Raw genomic sequence first — 24,223 nt, forward strand, 5'->3', positions numbered from 1 at the left:
CATGCAACTTCTCCATCTTCAAGGTAGACACACTCTCACCCTTGGGATGCATACAGGGAGCTGTGTGGGAACATGGAGAGTGGAAATGCCTAGCATTACAGCTCAGCCGGCAGGACGATCCACACGATGATGACCATCACTCTCTGTATGGATAGGTTCTGAATCCAGATGCAACCAATTGAGAATTGAAAAAATACATACTTTAAGCTGGGCTGGGGTGCGCCTGTAACTCCAGATCACAGGAGGCTGAGGAGGAGGATCACTGTGAGTTAGAGACCAGCCTATATATTTTGTCGTTTTGAGATAGGGTCTCATGTAGCTCAGGCTGACCTTTAACTCCTGATAATGAGTGAGTGCCTCTCCCAAGTGCTGGGATGACAGGTGCTTACCACTGGCTCTGTATGTGCTAGAAATAATCTAAGACCATAGTATGGTGTGCACAGGGTCCGTGTAGATATACATTAGAGTCCTGAGCATCCATGGGTATCTGAGCATGCCCTGGAACCCATCTCCCATGGGTACAAAGGGCGCTGTGTTTGCTTCCACTGTGGTATGAGAAGAGCCCTCTTCTCTGCTCTTCCCATCTCCATCATCCCCAAACCCATCTACCAGCAGAACTGTGAGAAACAAAGCATCTCAGTAGAGGGACAGTAACAGAATGTCTGACCAGCATATTTCAACCACAAAGCTCAAAACCAAGGGAAGACTGAGGAGCTGTCTCAGCCCCAAGGAGCCAAAGGAGACGCAAGGCCTAAATATCACATGGGGTCCTAGAACAGAAAAGGGCAGCTGAAGAAAACTAAGATCAGAACTCAGGATAAGCTGAGTTAACATGTCCATGTTGGTTCATTGAAGGTGGCTAGCGCACCACTCTGTTGTGAGGGGTCCCTCACAGCAGCAGTTGGCTGTGAGATCCACAGGAGTTCTCTGTATCTTTGTGGTGTCAACCAAACACAGCTTTCAATCAGCAGCCCTGGAGACCGTGCCCAGCCAGTAGCTATGCTGCCCTCTTTCAGTCTATCAGCCTGTGGGGCGAAGTTGCCACCCCACCTTCACCATACACACTGTGACTATCACCCAAGCCACCCTGGTAGCAAGCTGTTGTCCTTGGACACCCAGTCTGCCTCCCTCTTCCGCCCACCATGACTGCTCTGTGCTCTGCAAACAGCATCCCCAGGCTGGTAGTCCTGGAAGGCCATATAGGTCTGACCCTCTCAGGGTTAGATGCCCCTTCCCAGAGCTCCCTCTTTGGAACAGAAAGTTGGCCAAGGTTGAGGTTAGAGCTACTGTGGAAACTAAGTGCACACAGCTTGGTGAGAGCCTTGTTGAGGTGTCTAGATCACCACACAGTATAGAACTATGACTCTGCTTGGGTGACATTTGGCATTTTGGGTTACTCAGAGCTGTGAGAGAATTGGGAGGTATCTATGACAATTTAGATATTATGTACCCTTAGAGGCTTACATGTTGAGGGCCCAGTGGGGGGAAGCCAAGGCATGGGAACAGAGTACCCAGCTCTACCTAGTTCTCTCTCGGCTGCCCTGGTGCCTGCTCCTGTATGCTCTCCTACACCACAGGCTCCCAGAGGGCTATAGACAGCACTACTTAAAGGATTTTGTGACAGTGATTGAAGCTCACAGCTCGTTAGGGGTTTAGCACTGACCCCTGAGACATCCCCATTCTCAATCTGTGAGCATGAGGCATGTGGGAGCAGTGCTTGTAGATGTTACAGTGGACTTCAGATGAAGTCATATTGGATGAGGGCAGACCATAAGCAAACACAGGCAGGCACAAAGGCTGAGACGCTGAGTATGGGGGGCAACCGTGGTACTACACCTGCTGCAAAAGCCCATTCTATTTTATTTATTTTTAAAAAATATATTTTTATGTATTTGAGAGTGACAGAGAAAGAGAGAGGGAGGGAGGGAGGAAGGGGAGGGAGAAGGGAGGGAGGGAGGGAAGAAGGGAGAAAGAGGGAAGGGGCGAGAGAGAGATTGAGAGAGAGAGAATGGGTGCATGCCAGGGCCTCCAGTCACTGCAAATGAACTCCAGATGCATGTGCCACCTTGTGCATCTGGCTTATATGGATCCTAGGGAATCGAGCCTCGAACTGAGGTGGCTTTACAGGTAAGCATTTAACCACTAAGCCATCTCTCCAGCCCTCTACTTTATTTATTTTTGAGTCCTACTTTATTTATTTTTGAGTCAGGGTCTCATTATGTAGCCTGGGCTGGCCAGGATCTTGTGTTCCTCCTGCCTCAGTTCCCTTGTAATGGGTGTGTGCCACTATGCCCAGCTGGCTTATTCCCATTATGATGATAGCAGGAGGAGGTCCTTGGACACTGGAACACTTGCCACTGTCCCTTTCCCCAAGACAAAAGCTTCTGGCCTTAGGACAAGAGTCTTGAACCATCTGAGGTGGGCTGCTTGCTTATGGTGTTGAGGATGGAACTCAGGGCAAATGAAGGTTCTGCCACTGAGTCAGACCTCAGCCTTTCTCTCGCTTTCAATTTGAGAGAGAAAAAGAGAATGGGTGTGCTAAGGCCTTCAGCCACTGCAAATGAACTCCAGATGCATGTGCATGTGCGACATTGCATGCTTGTGTCACTGTGTGTCTGGCTTATGTGGGACCTGGAGATTTGAACATGAGTTCTTAGGCTTCACAGGCAGGCACCTTAATAGCTAATCTCTCCAGCATCCCCCCCCTTTTTTTTTTTTGGTTCTTTGAGGTAGGGTCTCACTCTGGTCCAGGCTGACCTGGAATTAACTCTGTCATCTCAGGGTGGCCTTGAACTCATGGCAATCCTCCTACCTCTGCCTCCCAAGTGCTGGGATTAAAGGTGTGCACCACCACACCTGGCTCAGCATCCCCTCTTTTAAGTATGAGCCACCACACCTGGCTCGCCATCATGATTTTATTTGTTTTTTAAAATTTTATTCAAGAGAAAGCAAGAGACAGACACAGCGAGAGTATGGGCACGCCAGGGCTTCTTTTCACTGCAAACGAATTCCAGAGGCACCACTTAGTTTTTAGGTTTTATGTGTGTACTGGAGAATCAAACCAGGGTCATTAGGCATTGCAGGTAAGTACCTTAAAGCTAAGCCATCTCTCCAGCCCAGGCTGACCTGGAATTCACAGTGTAGTCTCAGGGTGGCCTTGAACTCATGGCGATCTTCCTACCTCTGCCTCCCAAGTGCTGGGATTAAAGGTGTATGCTATCATGCCTGGCTTAAAAAAAAAAAAAATATATATATATATATATACATATATATATATATTTTTTTTTTTAATTTATTTATTTGAGAGCAACAGACACGGAGAGAAAAACAGATAGAGGGAGAGAGAGAGAGAATGGGCGTGCCAGGGCTTCCAGCCTCTGTAAACGAACTCCAGATGCGTGCGCCCCCTTGTGCATCTGGCTAACGTGGGACCTGGGGAACCAAGCCTCGAACCAGAGTCCTTAGGCTTCATAGGCAAGTGCTTAACCGCCAAGCCATCTCTCCAGCCCTTAAATATATATATATATATATATATATATATATATATATATATATATATATATTTTGTTTTTCGAGGTAGGGTCTCACTCTGGCTCAGGCTGACCTGGAATTCATTATGTAGTCTCAGGGTGGCCTTGAACTCATGGCAATCCTCCTACCTCTGCCTCCTGAGTACTGGGATTAAAGGCGTGCGCCACCACGCCCGGCTTTTAAATATATTTTTTAAAGACTTATTTTTATTTATTTATTAGAGTGAGAGAGAATGTATGTGCCAGGGCTTATGTGGGACCTGGACAATTGAACCTGGGTCCTGAGGCTTCACAGGCAAGTGCCTTAACTGCTAAGCCATCTCTCCAGCCCAAATATATATATATATTTGAGAATGACAGAGAACGAGGCAGAGAGAAAATGGGTGCACCAGGGCCTGCCAGCCATTGGAAGTGAATTCCAGATGCATACGCCACCTTGTGCATCTGGCTTATGTGGGTACTGAGGAATTGAGCCTCGAACCAGGGTCCTTAGGCTTCACAGGCAAGTGCTTAACCACCCATCTCTCCAGTCCCCCCAAATATATTTTTAAATATTTTATTTATTTATTTTTGAGGGAGAGAGACAGAGAGGTAGAAACAGAAAGAGAGAGAATGAGCATGCCAGGGCCTCTAGCTGCTGCAAATGAACTCCAGATGCATGCACCACTTTGTGTGTCTGGCTTTATGTGGGTACTAGGGAATCAAACCTGGGTCATTAGCCTTTGCAGGTAAGTGCCTTAACCATTAAACTCTCTCTTCAGCCTGCTTTTTATTTCAAATTTATTTATTTATTTATTCATTTGTGTGTGTGTGTGTGTGTGTGTGTGTGTATGTGCACGCGTGCATGCACGCCAAGGGTCTCTTGCTGCTGCAAATGAACACCCATCCATCTTTATGTGAATGGCTGGGAATTTAACCAGGGCTACCAGGTTTTGCATGCAAGTGTTTTGAACACTCAAGTCAGTTCCCCAACCCATGTTTTTTGTTTTGTTTTGTTTTGTTTTTTTTCCGAGGTAAGGTCTCACTCTAGCTCAGGCTGAACTGGATTTCACTATGTAGATATAATCTCAGGGTGGCCTCAAACTCATGGTGATCCTCCTACCTCTGCTTCCCAAGTGCTGGGATTAAAAGTGCGCCACCACGCCTAGCTCTTGTTTTGTTTTTTGAGGCAGGGTCTTAAAGGCTGTCCTCAGAACTATTCTTGTGGCACTCCACAGACTTTGTCTCAAAATGAAAGGAAGTGGCCGGGTGTGGTGGCACACGCCTTTAATCCCAGCATTTAGGAGGCACAGGTAGGAGGATCGCTGTGAGTTTGAGGCCACCCTGAGACTCCATAGTGAATTCCAGGTCAGCCTGAGCTAGAGTGAAACCCTACCTCGAAAAACCAAAAAAAAAAAAAAGAAAAGAAAAAAGAAAGGAAGAAAGAAAGGGAGGAAGGCAAGGAGGGAGAAAAAGAGAAAAACCATCAAAATAAAGTTACTCTTATCAATATTTATACCACAAGATACCCAAGCCACGGCTTAGCTGAGCACACTGCCTCAAAGCTTTTTCCATTCCCTTGGAAAGTCGCACTTTGGCAACAGCAGTTCACTGAAGACCAACCTGAATGCACACTCCATCGTCTCTTGTGAGGCTCACACTAAGTGAGGTGCTGTGCTGGACAATACCTTGTACACTGCCTGGGATACAGAGGCTCAATGCATACTTTATCAAGGGGGAAGCCAGGCAGAAATATGAGGGAGGGGTGCTCAGGAACTGAGTTATTGTGGCAGCTTTTCTAAGTTATTTGTTTGAGACATGGTCTCATGTAGCCCAGTCTGGTCTTGAACTCACTATGTAGCTGAGGACGACCTTGAACTCCTGATCTCCTGCCTTCAACTCCCAAGTTGTGTGTGTGGGGGGGAGCTGTGATGTGTTAGGGCAAGAGTGTGCCATGGCATGCATGGGGAGGTCAGAGGACAACCTCAGAGTGTTGGTTCCTGCTTTTCACTTTGAGGCAGCAACTGTTTTGTTTGCTGCTGCAAATGCAAGACTGGATGACCTATGAGCTTTGGGATTCTCCTGACTGCCTATTGCTGCAGGCACATTGGGATTACAGACTCGTGCACGGCTTGTAACTAGCTTTACATGGGCTGTGGGGATTGAAACTTCTGCCATCAGGCTTCCATGGCAAGTGCTTTTACCCACTGAGCTGTCTCCCCAGCCTTCTGAGGTTTTACTTTTATTATTATTATTATTATTTTTGGTAGGGTCTCACTCTAGCCCAGGCTGACCTGAACTCACTCTGTAATCCCAGGCTGGCCTCAAACTCACAGCAATCCTCCTACCTCTGCCTCCTAAGTGCTGGGATTAAAGGTATGTGCCACCACATGTGGCCCAATTTCCTTAATTATTTAATTAATTTATTTGAGAGAATGGGTGCCCCAGGGCCTCTAGACGCTGCAAACAAACTCCAAACACATGTACCACCTTATACATCTGGGTTTACATGGGTACTGGTGAATGAAACCTGGGTCTTTTAGATTTGCCAGCAAGCACCTTAACCACTAAGCCATCTTTTCAGCCCCCAAGTTTTAAAGTTTTTATATTAAGTCCTAGCACATGAGGCAGGCTACCTTGAAAAGGAAGAGATCAAATTGCTTGCAGGGTGAGTGGGTAATTCAGCAGGAGGTGAACAAGGTGAAAAACAATCACTTCTTCCTTGTAATGCTTTGCATTGCTGGCACAAAGCACCTGACCAAAAGTAGCTTGTGGGATGAAAGGGTTTATTTTGGCAGATAGACTCAAGGGGAAGCTCCATGATAGTAGGATAGAATGTGGCATGAGCAAAGGCTGGACATCACCTCCTGGCCAACACCAGATGAACAATAGCACTGTGATTTGAAAAATCTTGGGACTGACAATGCAGCTCAGTGGTGGAGCATTGGCCTAGTGTGTGTAAGACCCTGGGTTTATTTTAATTTTTGTTTATTTTTATTTATTTATTCATTTGAGAGTAACAGAGAGAGAAAGAGGGGGAGACACAGAGAGAGAATGGGTGCGCCAGGACCTCCAGCCACTGCAAATGAACTCCAGATACATGCGCCCCCTTGTGCATCTTGCTAACGTGGGTTCTGGGGAACGGAGCCTCAAACGGGGGTCCTTAGGCTTCATAGGCAAGCGTTTAACTGCTAAGCCATCTCTGCAGCCCAAGACCCTGGGTTTAATCTAATATTGTCAAATAAACAAAAATGATCCAGGTATGGTGGCACATACCAGTAACCACAGAACTCAGAAGGTAGAAACAAGCATCTTAAGTTTAAGGCCAGTCTGGGCTGCACAGTGAGATCCTATCTCCAAAACAACAACAACAACAAAAGGGCTAGAGAAATGGCTTAGTGGTTAAGTATACTTCCTGTGCAAGCATGAGGACCTGATGCCATAACAATTCAATTTCTATTTAAACAGCTGGGCATGGCCCATGCCAGTAACCCCAGACCCACAGAGGAAGCGACTTAAGAATCAGTGAAGATGCTGGGCGTTGTGGCACACGCCTGTAATCCCAGCACTCGGGAGGTAGAGGTATGAGGATCACCGAGACTTTGAGGCCACCCTGAGCCTACATAGTGAATTCCAAGTCACCCTGGACTAGAGTGAAATCCTACCTTTAAAAACCAAAAAAAAAAAAGTTAAGAATCAGTGAAGAGACTCTGGCTCAAAGCAAAGACCAGACAGTGATGGAGCAGGACCCTATGCTCAGCTCTGGCCACTGTAGGTAAGGACCTCCCACCACAGGTGAGTGTAAGAGGCACCACACCCATGCGCAAAAAAAAAAAAAAAAAAAAAAAAAATCACATATAAGGACAAAGAAACTGGAGGGACCCAGCAGGTGCAGTGGGGTTGGCAGAAGCCTGTTGTGGAGATACTGCCAGGACAGCAAGGTAGGAGGGGTGGGAAATGGTTGGCACCTGGCCATACCACCTTCACCCACAGTCCACATGAGGCCTCCCATGGAATGCTCCTCCACATTTATGACGCTCTGGTTTCCAGGCAGCAGCAAATCAGGTCAAGTGGACAACAGCCCATGGTGACTTGATAAGCAGAGACTGTATGTGGCACAGCACAGGTAGAACACCTGCCTAGCAGGCACGATGCCCAACCAAAGCATCTGTATAAAACATGTCAGACCTTCCTCCACCCTTATCCTCTAAACAATACAGCATAGCAGCTGCTTCATACTTTGCACTGTGTGTCATTCTAAGTCACACAGAGGTGACAAGGCCTACAGGGGATATGTGGGGGATCAGGCAAATACTGCATCATGGGAGAGAAGGGACTTGAGTATTCATGGATTTTTCAGTCTGGGGAAAGGACCCTAGACCTAAGCTTATGGGTAACAGCCTGTGGCCCACAGTATTACCATTCCATTGTTATCAACAGAGCCTAGGCTTTGTTTGGGTTTTGCTAGTTACTCCCTACAATCATCCTTCCGAATTCAGAACCCATGCTGCTAAGCATTTAGCAGTCATGTGCGCCCTCTTCCATCTTCCCTGGTCCTGTAATACCTCCTGTACCCTCGGTCTCTGCTGTTCATGACCTTGGCAGTCCAGATAACACTGCTGTGTCCAGTAGATGCCTCTCCATGTTCATTTAACCCCTTGTGCTGGGCATGTATATGTTCCCCATAGTGAGTCTGGGGTTTATAGGTTTGTGGAAGACACCAAGTTTGGAGGTGCTGCCATATCATCCCTGAGGGCTCCAGCAGCACAGGACTTCTTCCAGTGATGGGACCTCGACTTCTTGGTTAAGATATGGTCAGGTAAGGGCCACTGTTAAGTGGCCATTTTGCCACACCTGTGTTCTGGGATTTGGGGGCAGCTTGCTTTAGTGAGAGGTGACACTCCAACTCTATAATAGAAACGATAAACTTGTATGTAGTAAAATTCATTTATAGGAATAGATGTATCTTCTGTCCATCTTTTAAATGTTTTATTTTATTTATTTGACAGTGACAGAAAGAGACAGAGAGGCAGAGAGAGAGAAAGAACGGGCGCGCCAGGCCTCCAGCCACTGCAAACAAACTCTAGACATGTGCGCCCCCTTGTGCACCTGGCTAACGTGGGTCCTAGGGAATCGGGCCTCGAACCAGAGTCCTCAGGTTTCACAGGCAAGTACTTAACTGCTAAGCCCTCTCTCCAGCAACCCCCCCTTTTTTTTTTTAGGAAAAAAAAAAAGGAGAGAGAGAGTCTTTATATCCCAGGTTGGCTTGAACCCATGACTTTGCAATGCCTGGCACTACCTACACAAGACAATCATAGTAAGAGGAAAAGATGATGACATCAAAATAATAAGTGAGGGTTGGAGAGATGGCTTAGCAGTTAAGGCGCTTGCCTACAAAGCCAAAAGACCTAGGTTTAATTCCCTAGTACCCACATAAGCCAGATACATATGGTGGCACATGTGTCTGGAGTTCATTTGTGTACTCATTCTTTTTTTTTTTTTTTCCTGTCTCTCCTCCTTTCTCTCTCTCTCAAATAAATAAATTAAAATTAAATAATAATAATAAGTGAGACTAATTGAAGGGGAGGTTATGATGGAGAGTGGAGTTGTGAAGGGGAAAGTGGGGGGAGGGAATTATCATAGTTTACTATCTATAATTAATTATGGAAGTTGTCAACAAAAATTTTTTAAAGGGGGTGCTGGGGAAATAGCTTAGTGGCTAAGGCTTTTGCCTGTGAGGCCTAAGGACCCTGGTTCAATACCCCAGGGCCCACATAAGCCAGATGCACAAGAGGGTACATGCGTCTAGAGGTCATTTGCAGTGGCTGGAGACCCTGGAGCACCCATTCTCTCACTCTCTGCCTCTTCCTCTCTCTCTCAAATAAGTAAATAAAGTTTTTTTTTAAAGGTCTGTAAGAGATGGCTTAGTGATTAAGGCACATGCCTGCAAAGCCTAAGGACCCAGGTTTGATTCCCTAGTACCCATGTAAGCCACATGCACAAGGTGGCACATGCATCTAGTTTGTTTGCAGTGGCTAGAGGCCATGGTGTGCCCATTCTCTCTTTTTCCCCTTCCTTTCTCTCAAATAAATAAGTAAAACAAACAAACAACAACAACAAAAACGAAACAACAGCAAAACCATAAAAAGGCCGGGCGTGGTGGTGCATACCCTTAATCCCAGCACTTGGGAGGTAGAGGTAGAGGTAGAGGTAGAGGTAGAGGTAGAGGTAGAGGTAGGAGAGGTAGGAGGATTGTCATGAGTTTGAGGGCACCGTGAGACTCCATAGTGAATTCAGGTCAGCCTGGGCTAGGGTGAGACCCTACCTCAAAAAACAAAAGAACAAAAAACCAAAAAACAAAAACCCAGAAAAAAAAAATGCTTGAAGCCAGGCATGGTGGCGCATGCCTTTAATCACCATGAGTTTTGAGGCCAGCCTGAGAATACATAGTGAATTCCAGGTCAATCTGAGCTACAGTGAGACCCTACCTCGAAAAACAAAACTAAAAAAACACAACAAAAAAACACAACAAAAAAGTGCTGCAGAGATGGTTAAGGTGCTTGCCTGCTAAGCCTAAGGACCCAGGTTCAATTCTCCAGCCAGATACACAAGGTGGTGTATGCTTCTAGAGTTTGTTTGCAGCAGCTCAAGGCCCTGGCATCCCAATTCTCTCTCCCTCCCTCTCTCTCTCTCTCTCTCTCATAAATAAAATAAAAATAAGCCGGGCATGGTGGCGCATGCCTTTAATCCCAGCACTTGGGAGGCAGAGGTAGGAGGATCGCCATAAATTCAAGGCCTCCCTGAGACTACATAGGAATAATTCCAGGTCAGTCTATGCTAGAGTGAGACTCTACCTCAAAAAAGAAAGAAAGAAAGAAAGAGAGAGAGAGAAGGGGAGGGAAGGAGGGAGGAAGGGAGGAAGGAAGAAAGAGAGAGAGAGAGAAAGAGAGAGAGAGAGCGAGCGAGCGAGAGAGAGAGAAAGAAAGAAAGAAAGAAAAAGAAAGACAGACCAATAAATAAAAATAAAAACAGCTAGGTGTGGTGGTACATGCCTTTAATTCCAGCACTAGGGAGGCAGAGGTAGGAGGATCATTGTGACTTCAAGATCACCCTGAGACTTCATAATGAATTCCAGGTCAGCTTGGGCTAGAGTGAGACCCTACCTTGAAAAACAAACAAACAATAATAAGAAAAACCCCAAGTCTAAGGGGTACCGACATTTCAAACTACCACAGCCCAAATGTTCATTAGACATCTGACATCTGAGCCCTTCTCAAATAACTGCCATTGGCGGGGCCAGACTTATGATTCAAGTGCCAGGTCCCCCAAGAGGTGACTGGAAGCAGGGTGCAGAGGGCCCTCAGCAGGCCATGGGGTGGCATTTGCAGACTACCCCTATTGTAAAGCTCCATCTTTTCTCATGCTATTTCTGTTCTGGCCATCTTTCTTTCAAAACCAAAGCAAGGCAGGTAGAAAAGCAAGAGTGCAATTATGGCTTAAAAGACTTCATGGTTGGGGTCTTGGATTCCATCCCATCCCAGCACTATGAACAAAAACAAAAGCATCCACAGTGCCCAAATCTGGGATGTCAGATCTCAGGCAACCACTGGTGCCAGCAGTGAGAAACCCCCTCTGCCTCCCAGCAAGCTCGCTTCCTGCAAGGAGACTGCAACTTCTCATTCTGAATTGGATGCTCCTGAGCTCAGGGTTACCAAGCACCCTGCAAGCTACTGCTGGAGCAGCTGTGTGCTCTGCCTGTCTGAACATGCATGCACGCACTACACAGGCACAGATCCCTACCTGTGCCCCTGTGTGAGCCAACTCCATCTTGCAGGACACAGGAGGTATTTGCACAGCTCAGGGGCCCTTGCCTTGTGAACAGGGTTGACAAGCAGCAAGTAATGGATCTCATCATTGCCATCATCAGAAGCCAATTACCACCTTGTCTGCCACTGATAAGGGCTGTTTTCTTTTCCAGTTAATAGACATCGCCTTTGGCCAAAGGCTCCTGGTTACATGTGACACCACGGCTGCACCTTGCTAACTGTGACTGGTGGCCCTGCAGGCAGACAGCTCCTCCTTTTCTCACTTGTTCTGTAGGCACCATTCTGGCCAACTCTGGTGTGTACACCTGCCCCTCCCGTTGTGTATGTGTGTCTATATCTCTCTGCTTGCAAATATATATATGTATGTATGTATGTGTATATACATAAATATATATATATATGTGTGTGTGTGTATGTATATATATATACACACACACACACTTTTTGTTTTGTTTGTTTGTTTTGCTTTTTCAAGGTAGGGTCTCAGTCTAGCCCAGGGTGACCTGGAATTCACTATGGAGTCTCAGGGTGGCCTTGAACTCTTGGCAATCCTCCTACCTCTGCCTCTGGAGTGCTGGGATTAAAGGCGTGTGCTACCACGCCTGGCTTTTTTTTTTTTTTAGGTAGGGCTTCACTCTAGCTCAGGCTTACCTGGAATTCACTAAGTAGTCTCAGGCTGGCCTTGAACTCACAGCAATCCTACCTCTGCCTCCCAAATGCCGAGATTAAAGGCATGCGCCACAACACCTGGCAAATAAAATATTTAAAATAGGAGGGCAGAGGTAGAAGGATCACTGTGAGTTCGAGACCAGCCAAACTCACAGTGTTGGCTTCTGAAAGATCTAGGCAGTGGTGTGGCTAACCACTACCTTCAACTGGATGTGGCTGGTGCATACCTGCCAACCCAGCACTAGGGAGGCTGAGGCAGGAGGATCTCAAATTTCAGGCCAGTCTGAGATACATGGTAAATTCCAGACCAGCCTGGGCAAATTAACACTCTTGTTTCAAAAAAAAGAAAAAGACAAAAAAAAAAAAAAAGAAAGACAAAAAGCCAGGTATGGCAGCACATGCCTTTAATACCAGCACTTGGAAGGCAGAGGTAGAAAGACTGCTGTGAGTTCCAGGTCAGCCTAGACTACAGCGAGACACTACCTTGAAAAACAAAACAAACAAAAAAACAAAAAAAAAATGAAAAAGGAGAGTGGAGTGGTGCCTCATGCCTTTAATACCAGCACTCAGGGGGCTGAAATAGGAGGATTACTGTGAGTTTGAGGCCATCCTGGGACTACAGGGTGAGTTCCAGGTCATCAGCCTGGGATAGAATGAGACCCTACTCCAACAAAACAAAGCAAAAAGCAAAAAGTAAAAAGTGGTATAGTTCACTGGGAGAGTGCCTGCCTAGCATTTGCAAGGACCTTTTTTTGAGGTAGGATCTCAGTCTAGCCTAGGCTGAACTGGGACTCACTCTGTAGTCTCAGGCTGGTCTTGAACTCACAGTAATCCTATTTCAGTCTCCTGAGTGCTGGAATTGGAATTGAAGGTGTATGCCACCATGCCCGGCCAGGACCTATGTTCTGTGTCAATAACACACGCACACACACAACCCCCACTACCACCACCACCACTGTTTTCTGTTCTTAGCCACCCACACCTGCCACCAGCGGTGCTTAGGTATTCTATGAAACAAACCAAGGCTCTCAACCTCCTCTACTAAGAGTGGCCCCCTGTCACTGGGCCACACAGAGCTTGGCGCAGAGATCTGTACCCATCAGTCTTCATCCCAGCCTCACCTTTCCCAATGCTAACTGCTCTGAGCATTCAGTGATTTCTCTGCTGCACTGGGACAGGCCACTGTTCTCTTGCCCCTCCCCTAACACAGGCTGGCAACCCTGAAAACAAGGGCTTGGCCATGCTCAGTGTCCAGGCCTAGCAGTGACTCAAAGGCCTACCTTCCTGCCTCATGTCTTCCTGTGGCTGCTGGAGTGCACTCCTCCTTCAAGTCTCACCTGCTGATGTAGCCAGAGGGGACTCAAGAGTGACTTGGATGTGTCATCAAACATCTGTGACTTGGCTTCCCCATCTGTCATTGTCTTCCTGGGCTGGGTGACTCTTAAGTGAATGCAGCAATGGAAAGTATTCTCTTTAACAAGGAAGCTGACAGCTGGGACAGACCCCGACACAGGCCCTCCACAGTAGAGCTTCCCCCAGTGTCTCTAAGCTCCATCAGCTGTTCTACAGAGCCCAGCTAATGATGGGTTGTGCCTTCCAATCATGCTAGAAGCAGGGCATCCTGCCTCCCTTCCTGTGGCTGTGAAGAGACCATTCTGGAGAATTCTCTGCAGCAGCAAAGGGACAGGTTTGTCCAGGTCCTTCAGCCTTGTGCTCTACCCTGGGTTACTTCCAAGGGCACACAAGGACTCCTGAGCCCCAGCCTACACTTATTCTTAAATAACTCAGGAGGATGCCAGTTGTGGTGGCACACGCCAGTAGGATATTGCTGAAGAGGCGGAGGCAGGAGGATCAGGAGTTCGAAGAACTCAGGAGGCAGAGGTAGGAGGATTGCAGTGAGTTTGAGGCCAGCCTGGAACTACATAGTGAATTCCAGGTTAGCCTGGGCTAGAGTGAGACCCTACCTCGAAAAACCAAACTAAACCAATAACTGGTAAGAGGGCTGGGACTGTAGCTTATTGATAAAGAACATGCCTAGTATTCAGGAGGTCCTGGGTTCCATCCCCACTACTACAAACACAAATAAATAAAGCTTATGAGGCACAAGAGAAGCCAGATGTGATCTCAAAACTGGGAAGGCTAACACACAAAATTGAGAGTTCAAGGCCAGCCTAACTACGAAGTGGAGACCTTGTCTTCAAAAAACAAAGACTAATACCTAGGAAGGTGGTTCAGTGGTTAAAGGCACTTGTTTCAAAGCCTGTCAGCTTAGGTTAAATTCCCAAGCTGTCCTCTGTCCGTGTACAACAGATGGAAAAAGAGGTGCAAGAGTCTGGAGTGTACACACACACATGCACACAAATTTAAAAAGCAATAGAAAGGATTAAGTATGGGTGGATTTGAGGGTGAGTCTGTATGAGAATTCTGGAAAACCATGGCATGAAATGATTAGATTTACTCTCAATGACTTTTTGATGCAGGGCCCCATACTAGCCCAGGCTGATCTGGCACTCACTCTGAAGCTCAGGCTGGCCTCAAACTCAAGACCATCCTCCTAACTCAGTGTCCTGAGTGCTGGGATGACAGGTATAAGCCATCATACCTGGCTTGTGGTTCGTGTTTATTTTTGAGATAGGCTCTTTCTATTGTTGCCCAAGCTAGTTGAACTCGAGACACTTCTGCCTCATTGTCCCTCTGGCTGAGCCTAGTGTTTCTGCTAGTAGGGCGACTTGAAGAGCCTGAGAAAACAGCAGCTTCAGGCTCTGGTCAGCTTCCCAGCTAGAGGCCAGACAGCACTGGGAAGGATGGTCTCCATTACTACCATATCCATTCCTAGTGGCTCCAGTAATAAATGACCATGAACTGGGTGACATGAGATAGCGGTGGGTACTCTGTTGTAGGGAAGTGGTCAGAGTCAGGCCCTTTTAGGCATCTCTAGGGAGAATCTGTCCTAGGCCTACCTCCTGGCCCTAGTGGCTGCCTATAGTCTGGGAGGCTTTGGCTTGTGGCCCTGTCACTCCAAATGCAGCCATCTCTCTTCTGTGCCTCTATGTCCTCTCCTCCGAAGGACACACAGCACTTGGACTTTAGACACCTTTTATACATACCCAGACCCACCACAGGCACCTGAAAACAAATGCTGAATCCTACACAGTAGATGTTCTTGCCCAGACATACATACACTAAGATGATAATCCTTCAGTTAGGCACTACAAAAATTTTTTTGTTGCTAATTTTGAATTATTGCCTTGCTATGTAGCTCAGGCTGTCCTCAAACTCACAATCATCCAGCCTCAGCATCCCAAATGCTGGGGTGACTAGTATATACCAACATACTTGCTCACAGTTAAGGCATTAACAACTAATAAAATAAGACAATTTTTTTGTGTCATTACAACAATGTGCTGTAAGAAAAGTTATGTGAGGGACTGGAGAGATGGCTTAGTGTTTGGAGCACTTGCCTGCAAAGCCAAAGGACCCAGGTTTGATTCCCCAGAACAAATGTAAGCTAGATGTACAAGACGGCACATGTGTCTGTAGTTTGTTTGCAGTGGCTGAAGGCCCTAGTGCACCCATTCTCTTTATCTGCCTCTTTTTTAAAATTTTTTTGTTTATTTAAATTTATTTGAGAGCGACAGACAGAGAGAGAAAAAGGCAGATAGATAGAGAAAGAGGCAGATAGATAGAGAATGGGAGTGCCAGGGCTTTCAGCCAACTGCAAACAAACTCTAGATGCATACGCCCCCTTGTGCATCTGGCTAACATGGGTCCTGGGGAATCAAGCCTCGAACTGGAGTCCTTAGGCTTCACAGGCAAGCGCTTAATCGCTAGGTCATCTCTCCAGCCCAATCTGCCTCTTTCTCTCTCTCAAAAAATAAAATAATTTTTTTTAAAGAAGAAAAGGTATGTGAGGGCTGGTGAGATGGCTCAGCTGTTAAGACACTTGCTTGCAAAGTCAAAGGACCCAAGTTTAATTCCCCAGGACCCACATAAGCCAGATGCATAAGGTGGCGCATGCTTCTGGAGTTCATTTACAACAGCTAGAGGGCTTGGTGTTCTCATTCTCTCTATCTGCCTCTTCCTCTCTCTCAAATAAATAATTTTTAAATTTTATTTATTTATTTATGAGAGAGAAAGAGACAGAGAGAAAGAAAGAACGGGCATGCCAGGGCCTCTAGCCACTGCATACAAACTCCAGACACATGTGTCCCCTTGTGCATCTGGCTTACGTGGGTCCTGGGGAATTGAACCCAGGTTCTTAGGCTTTGCAGGAAAATGCAGTAACCGCTAAGCCATTTCCCCAGTCCCCTCAAATAAATAAAATATTCAAATAAAGAAAAGGTAGCTGGGCATAGTGGCACAGGCCTTTAATCCCAGCACTTGGGAGGCAGTGGTGGGAGGATCACCATGAGTTTGAGGCCACCCTGAGACTACATAGTGAATTCCAGGTCTGCCTGAGCTAGTGAGAGATCATACCTCAAAAAAAAAAAAAAAAAAAGAAAAAAGAAAAAAGAAAAGGTATGTGAGTATGGTCTCTCCTCTCCTCCACCTGTTCTCTCTACAGGACAAAGCCCTAAAATCTGAGTACTCTACACCAGACAGTCTCAGCAAAAGGTAGTCCAGTGAGAAAACACATGTCAACAAGCCTACTGTAAAAATAGCATAGTGACTAGGGAAGGTCAACAGGGGACAATGTTCCACTTCTTGAATGGGCGTTAACTTTATTCTTCTACTACCTTCTTTCTTTTCCCACACTTGAGATTCATCCTGTCTCTAGCAGAGTCTCACTATATAGTCCAGGCTGTTCTAAAACTTAAACAATATGAACTTTAAAAAAGTTGTTGGCCTGCAGAGATGGCTTAGTGCTTAAGCGCTTGCCTGTGAAGCCTAAGGACCCAGGTTTGAGGCTCAATTCTCCAGGACCCACGTAAGCCATATGTACAAGGGGGCGCACATATCTGGAGTTCGTTTGCAGTGGCTGGAGGCCCTGGCGTGCCAATTCTCTCTCTCTCTCTCCTTGCCTCTTTCTTTCTCTGTCACTTTCAAATAAATAAATAAATAAACAAAAAATAATTGTTGGGGGCTGGAGAGATGGCTTAGCCATTAAGGTGCTTGCCTGCAAAGCCTAAGGACCCAGGTTCGATTCCCCAGTACCCACATAAACCAGCTGCACAGGGATATACTCTTTGACCCAGCCACTCTTAGGAAGTCCAGACAATTTCATCCAGCATGAAGACAGGGGGCCTGTGAAGCATCTGCACAGCTGGGGCCCACCCAGCCAGCCACACTCATGCTGCCTGCCCTCATGGAAATCTGTCCACTGCAGCGGAGCTGTAACAACACAATATAGGCAACAGCTTAGCAGCCATCACTGCTGGGACTGGGCCCGGTGGGTAGAGTGCATGCTTGTCATACATGAAGCCCTGGGCTACATATCTAGTAATGCATAAACCAGTCTTGGTGGCACACGCCTGTCACCCCAGCTCTCAGGAGGTGGAGCTAGAGGCAAGAGGATCTGGAGTTCAAGATTATTCTCAGCTATAAAGGGAGTTTGGGACCAGCCTATTTCCTCAGCCACTATGCCCAGCTAATTTTTTTTTTTCCAATACTTATTTATTTGAAAGAGAAAGAGGCGGGGGAGGAATGGGCATGACAGGGCCCCTAGCCACTGCAAACGGGATTCCAGATATGTACCACCTTGTGTATCTGGCTTTACTTGAGTACTGGGTAATGAAACCTGGGCTGGTAGGTTTTGCAAACAAGTGCCTTTAACCACTGAGCCATCTCCCCAGCCTTTGTTTTAACTTTTTTTTTTAACCTATTTACTTGAGAGAAACAGAGAAAATGGGCACACCAGGGCCTCCAGCCACTGCAAACAAACTCCACATGCATGTGCCACCTGTGCATCTGGCTTACGTGGGTCCTGGGGAAATTGAACCTGGGTCCTTTGGCTTTGCAGCCAAGTGCCATAACCACTAAGCCATCTCTCCAGCTCTATTTTGTTTTGTTTTTGAGATAAGGTCTTGCTTGGCCTTGAAATCAATATCCTTCAGCCTCAGCCTCCCAGGAGCTAAGATCACAGGCACACATCACCTTGTACTGATTTATAAAAACTAGATCTGACTGAGCAGCTACCAGGTTCGGTGATTCTCAGGCCTGCAACTGCTATTGGACTACTGTAAGCTAATCCAATAAATTCCCTTTATAAAATAAAAAAAAAAACTAGATCAATTACATTGTTAAAAACTTAATTTTTCTTTTGTTCTTTTTCTAATATATTTATTTATTTATTTGCTGAGATGGGGGGGGGCGGAGGCAGAGGGCATGCCAGTACATCTTGCCACTGCAGATGAATTCCAAATGCATGTGCCATTGTATGCATCTGGCTTTATGTGGGTACTGAGAAACTAAACCTGGTAACTGCTGAGCCATCTCCCCAGCCCTTTGCTTTAAGCAGGCATGGTGGCACATGCCTTTAATCCCAGCACTTGGGAGGCTGAGGTAGGATGATTGTGGTGAGTTTGAGGACACCCTGAGACCACATAGTAAATCCCTGTATATAGTGTGTGTGTGTGTGTGTGTGTGTGTGTGTGTGTGTATAGTTGTTGTTTGTTTGTTTGTTTTTAAAGGTAGGGTCTCATTCTAGCCCAGGGGAAGTCACTCATGTAGTCTCAGGTTGGCCTCACACTGAGTTATACTTCTGTCCTCCAGAGTGCTGGGATTAAAAGCATCCACCACCATGTCCAGCTAAAAAAATACTTTAAAAATATTTTATTTTTATTTCTTTCTTAAAGAGAGGGAGAGGGAGAGAATGGGTGCACTAGGGTCTCTAGCCACTGCAAAGGAACACAAGATGCATGTGCCACCATGTGCATCTGGTTTACATGGGTTTTGGAGAGTCAAGCCTGGGTCCTTAGGCTTCACAGTCAAGCACCTTAACTGCTAAACAATCTTCCCAAAACTTAAAAATTATTATTTATTTACTTGCAAGTACAGTGAGAGAATAAATGGATCATTTAATGAATGAGTGTGTCAAAGCCTTTTTTGCCACTGTAAGAGAACTCCAGATGCATGCACCACTTCTGGTTTTACAAGGATGCTGGGGAATCAAACCCATACACACATACTATAAATGTGCATGAAAATGTATACATAGGCCAGGTACAGTGTCACACAATTTTAATCCTAGCACTCTGGAGACTAAGGTAGAAGAATCATCACTGTGAGTTTGAGGCCAGCCTGGAACTACAGAGTGAATTCCAGGTCAGCTTAGGCTAGAGTAAGACCCTACCTTGAAAAAAAGAAAAACCCAAGCCAAAAATGTATACATACAAAAAGCAAAAAGTAGGGTCGGCTTGGTGGTGCACATCTCTAATCCCAGCACTTGAAAGGCACAGGTAGGAGGATCACCATGAGTTTGAGGCCACCCTGAGAAGACACAGTGAATTCCAGGCCAGCCTGGGCCATAGACCCTATCTCAAAAAAACAGCTGGGCATAGTGGCTCATGCCTTTAATCCCAGCACTTGGGAAGGCAGATGTAAGAGGATCACCATGAGTTGAATACACCCTGAGATTACATAATGAATTCCAGGTCAGTCTGGGCCAGAGCAAGACCCTATCTCAAAAAAACAAAAGATAAAAATAAAATAAAAAAAAATGGGCTGGAAAGACAGCTTAGCAGTTAAGGTGCTTTCCTGCAAAGCCAAAGGATTCAGGTTCGATTCCCTAGGAACTACGCAAACTAAATGCACAAGGTAGCACATGTGCCTGGAGTTTGTAGCGGCTGGAGGCCCTGGTGCACCTATTCTCTCTCTCTATGCCTCACTCTCTCAAATAAATTAAAAAATAAAAAATAGCCAGGTGTGGTGGCATATGTCTTTAATCCCAACACTCAGGAGGTAGAGGTAGGTGGATTGCTATGAGTTCGAGGCCACTCTGAGACTACACAGTGAATTCCAGGTCAGCCTGGGCTAGAATGAGACCATATCTTGATTAACAACAACAACAAAAAAATATTTAACAAGTGAGACCCTAACTTGAAAAACAAAACAACAAGAAAAAAACAAAAAGTGGCTGGGCCACCATGCCTTTAATCCCAGCCCTTGGAAGTAGAGGTAGAAGGACTGCCATGAGTTTGAGGCCACCCTGAGAATACATTGTGAATTCCAGGTCAGCCTGAGCTACAGTGAGACCCTGCCTTGAAAAACAAAACAAAACAAAAGTGCATATAATATTCAGAAATGCATAACATGCATGTTAACACACATAGCCAAACATATGTACCTAAGCAAGTGTTCTACCAATGGGCTGCACCCACACAATCCATATGTTTTTTTTTTGTTTGTTTTGGTTTTTTTTTTTTTTATTATTTATTTATTTGAGAGCGACAGACACAGAGAGAAAGACAGATAGAGGGGGAGAGAGGGAATGGGCACGCCAGGGCTTCCAGCCTCTGCAAACGAACTCCAGACGCGTGCGCCCCCTTGTGCATCTGGCTAACATGGGACCTGGGGAACCGAGCCTTGAAACGGGGTCCTTAGGCTTCACAGGCAAGCGCTTAACCGCTAAGCCATCTCTCCAGCCCTTGGTTTGTTTTTTCCAGGCAGGGTCTCACTCTGGGCCAAGCTGACCTAGAACTCATTATGTAACCCCAGGCTGGGCTTAAACTCATGGCAATCCTCCTATCTCAGCTTCTGGAATGCTGAGAAAGGCTTGTGCCACCACACTTGGCATATATATATGTATGTATGTATGTATGTATGTATGTATGTATGTGTGTGTATGTATGTGTGTATAGTATGTATGTATGTTTGTTTGTTTGTTTTTTCAGGTAGGGTCTCTCTCTAGCCCAGGGTGACCTGGAACACACTATGTAGGCTCAGGCTGGCCTTGAATTCACATCAATCCTCCTACCTCTGCCTCCCAAGTGCTGGGATTATTGGCGTGTGCCACCACACCCAGCTCTCCATATATTTTTTATTCTTTTATTTCTATAGGTTTTGTTCCCATATATGAATTAAAGGAGCTCTTTTGAAGTTGGAAAGTCCCTGTGGCTAGTTTCCACAGAAGATTAAAGTAACACCACTGTGAGGAACATTCTGGCACCATCCTCTGTGTAGAGAGAGGCAGACAAGGGTAGCAGTCTTACTGGAAATGGCACTGTTACTGCTTTTCAACAAAGCCACAGATAGCCCACCATGCTGCACACATGCAAATTACCCAGGGAACTTGAAAAGTTCTGGAAGAATCCCCATTTCAGCAGCACAAGCACTCCTACTCTGGTACTGTGGCTTTAAGCAACTGAAACATTACCTCTGTGGCCTAGAGAAGTATTTCCTCACTGTTTAGCAGTGCTAGGAGCAAAGGCAATTCAGTGGGAAGCCTTCCACTGCACCCTGGTCAGCAGAGCTCCAGATGTTCAGCCCGCCCCCACCCTGCCCCTGGGCTTGCAGACACATGCTGGAGCAGCCATCCATGGGCTGTCCCTTCCAGCTAAGCTTTTCCGGATCCAGCCAAAGTCACGACTCAGGAGAAATACCTAGGGGTGGGGTGCAGTGAGGGATCCTGGGAGATAAACACCAGTGAACAGCAGGGTCAAGGCTCAGGGGGATCAGCTGGCCGATGTTATGACAGTGGCTTTGGGTTACTGGTAAAATGAGAATCACTCTAATTACTTTATGGTGTTAAGCACTGTGTTTTAAAAATATTTTATTTATTATATGAGAGAAAGAGGCAGATAGAGAATGGGTACACCAAGGGCTTCCAGCCACTGCAAAGGAAGTTCAGATGCATGTACCCACCGTGTGATTTTGCAGGCAAGTGCCTTCACCACAGAGCCATTGCTCCAGCCCAGCCCAGCCCAGTCCTTTTTTTTTCAAGGTAGGGTCTTGCTCTAGCCCACGCTGACATGGAAACCTGGAATTCACTCTGTAGTCTCAGGGTGGCCTTGAACTGATGGCGATCCTCCCTCTGCCTCTCAAGAGCTGGGATTAAAGGCGTGGGGCACCATGCTTGGCTTTTCTTAAAAGTGTCTTTAAGATAGGGTCTTCTCCAGGTGGGCTTCAGACTCAGTATGTAGCCAAGTTTGACCGTGAACTTCTGATCCTCCTGACACCACCTCCTAAGTGCTGGGGATACCAGGTGCAGTGCCACCATGCCTCTGCTTTATGTTTGTGGGGATCCAATTCAGGGCTTAGTGTATGCTAGGCAAGCATTCTAACTGGGACACATCCCCATTCCCTAATTTAGATTATTTTCTTTTCAAAAAATTTTAAACAACTTCCATGATTGTAAGCAATATCCCATGGTAATGCCTTCTCTCCCCCCACTTTGCCCTTTGAAACTCCATTCTCCATCATATCCCCTTCCCCTCTCAATCAGCCTCTCTTTTATTTTGATGTCATGATCTTTTCCTCCTATTAAGATGGTCTTGTGTAGGTAGGCACTGTGAGGTCATGGATATCCAGGCCATTTTGTGTCTAGGGGGTGCAGATTTTTTTTTTTTTTTTTGAGACAACGTCTCATGTAGCCCAGGATGGCTTGAACTTTTTTTTTTTTTTTTTTTGAGGTAGGGTCTTGCTCTAGCCCAAGCTGACCTGGAATTCACTATGTAGTCTCAGGGTGGCCTTGAACTCATGGTGATCCTCCTACCTCTGCCTCCCAAGTGCTGGAATTAAAGGTGTGCAACATCACACCAGCTTTGGCCTTGGATTTTTCATCCTACTGTATCCACCTCTGGAATGCTGGGATGACGGGTGTGAGCCACCATGTCTGGCTTTGTTTTTGAAGTTTTCAGACAGGGTCTTATGTAGCCCAGGCTGGCCTGTACCTCCCTTATGTAGCCAAGGATAGCCTCAAACTCCCTATGTAGCCTAAGCTGGCCTTGAATTCCCTGCCACAGTCTCAAGAGCTTGGATGTCAGGTGTGTAGCGTCAGATTGGGCTGTGTTAATAACTATCATCACTGTCAACATGAGTTCAAGGCCAGCCTAGGCTAAAGAGCAAGACTCTATCTCAGCAAAACCAAAAAGAGTAAACAACCCCCCCCAATACAATAAAATCATAACAGAACAAAAATAAGTCAAAAGCCCTGTTAAAACTACAAGAGGAAAGTTGGATGAGCTCTGGTTTGAGGGTATAGGGATGGATCCTCACACTGAGTCAGGGGACAGAAAGGACACAAATGCACGTGTTACCAGCGCAAAGTGCCTGAAAGGGTACACGGAGCGGGAACGTGAGGAAGGTCAGCGAGGGGTCAGGATGAGGGTCACCTGCCGGGCCACCGTGGGTCGGGATGTCACCGCTGGGTCATAATGCCAGGCGCGGAGATGACACCCGGCGGGGGACGACCCGGGTGAGAAGTGTGGGGTGGGCAGAACGGCCCCGGCCTGGAGGTGGGGATCCCAGGGATCGCGACACGCACCGTGTGTATGTCGTGGCGGGGGGGAGTCTTGACCCTCTCTGCGCGCGCGACGCAGATGTCACGACCTGCGGCCCGCGACAAGACCCCGCGCCGCGCTTCTGCTCGGCCTGTTCTGCACCGTGTCTGCCGCCCGCGTAGCCCCGCGCCCTTCACGTCGCACTCACCTGCCAGGACGCGTCGCCGCTGCCGCCACAGCCGCCACAGCCGCCTCAGCCCCGCCTCGCGCTCCCCTAGAGCGCGCCTGGGCGGGGTCCGCTCCGCACCACGATTGGCGGCGTCCTGACCAATCGGTGGTGGGCACAGCACTTATTGGCAAACGTGAAGCAAAAGGGCATTCACTAAAACCAATCGGTGAGTGGGGAAGGCGGGGCTACTGGGAGAGGCCCTCTGGATCGTGCGAATGTTCCCTCCGGCTGAAAGGTCTGCGGAGGCAGAGTCTGGAGACGTGCTAGGATTGGAGAACGGGCAGAAAATGGACAGCGCTATCAGCTAATCAGTAAGGAGAAAGGGCGGAGCTCCGAGGAAACTGGCGCGCTAGGCGGGGCTGAGGTTAGAGGAACGAAGGGAGTAGCCTGGAAGGTGGCGATAATTGGCTGTGAAGATGGAGATAGGCTGGTCAAGCAGCTAACTGCAGCCGCCGTGGGCGGTGCGCCCCTCCGGGCCGCAAGGTGCAGGGTGGCCGCTAGCGGGTCGCGGCAAGTGGCCTTGGACGCCCTGCACCGGCTCTGGAAGCTCTGGCTAGAGTCTGCCCTCTGTCCTGAGCTTGAATCTTAGCACTTGAAAGGCTGTTGGTAAAT

General features: G+C 47.0%; 1 protein-coding gene across 3 annotated transcripts in view; it reads right to left on the bottom strand.

Annotated features, from left to right (window-relative positions):
• Slc25a42 (solute carrier family 25 member 42) overlaps positions 1–23,654 on the bottom strand; it is a 34,068-nt gene extending 10,414 nt beyond the window's left edge. For all 3 annotated transcript variants that reach the window (XM_045141975.1, XM_004666000.2, XM_045141976.1), the window contains exon 1: positions 23,591–23,654. The gene's annotated coding sequence lies outside the window, so the exon portion shown is untranslated. The remainder of the gene's footprint in view (positions 1–23,590) is intronic.
• Positions 23,655–24,223: the final 569 nt, after the last annotated feature.

This window comes from Jaculus jaculus, chromosome 1, assembly GCF_020740685.1.
Source record: "Jaculus jaculus isolate mJacJac1 chromosome 1, mJacJac1.mat.Y.cur, whole genome shotgun sequence".
NCBI classification, from domain to species: Eukaryota; Metazoa; Chordata; class Mammalia; order Rodentia; family Dipodidae; genus Jaculus; species Jaculus jaculus.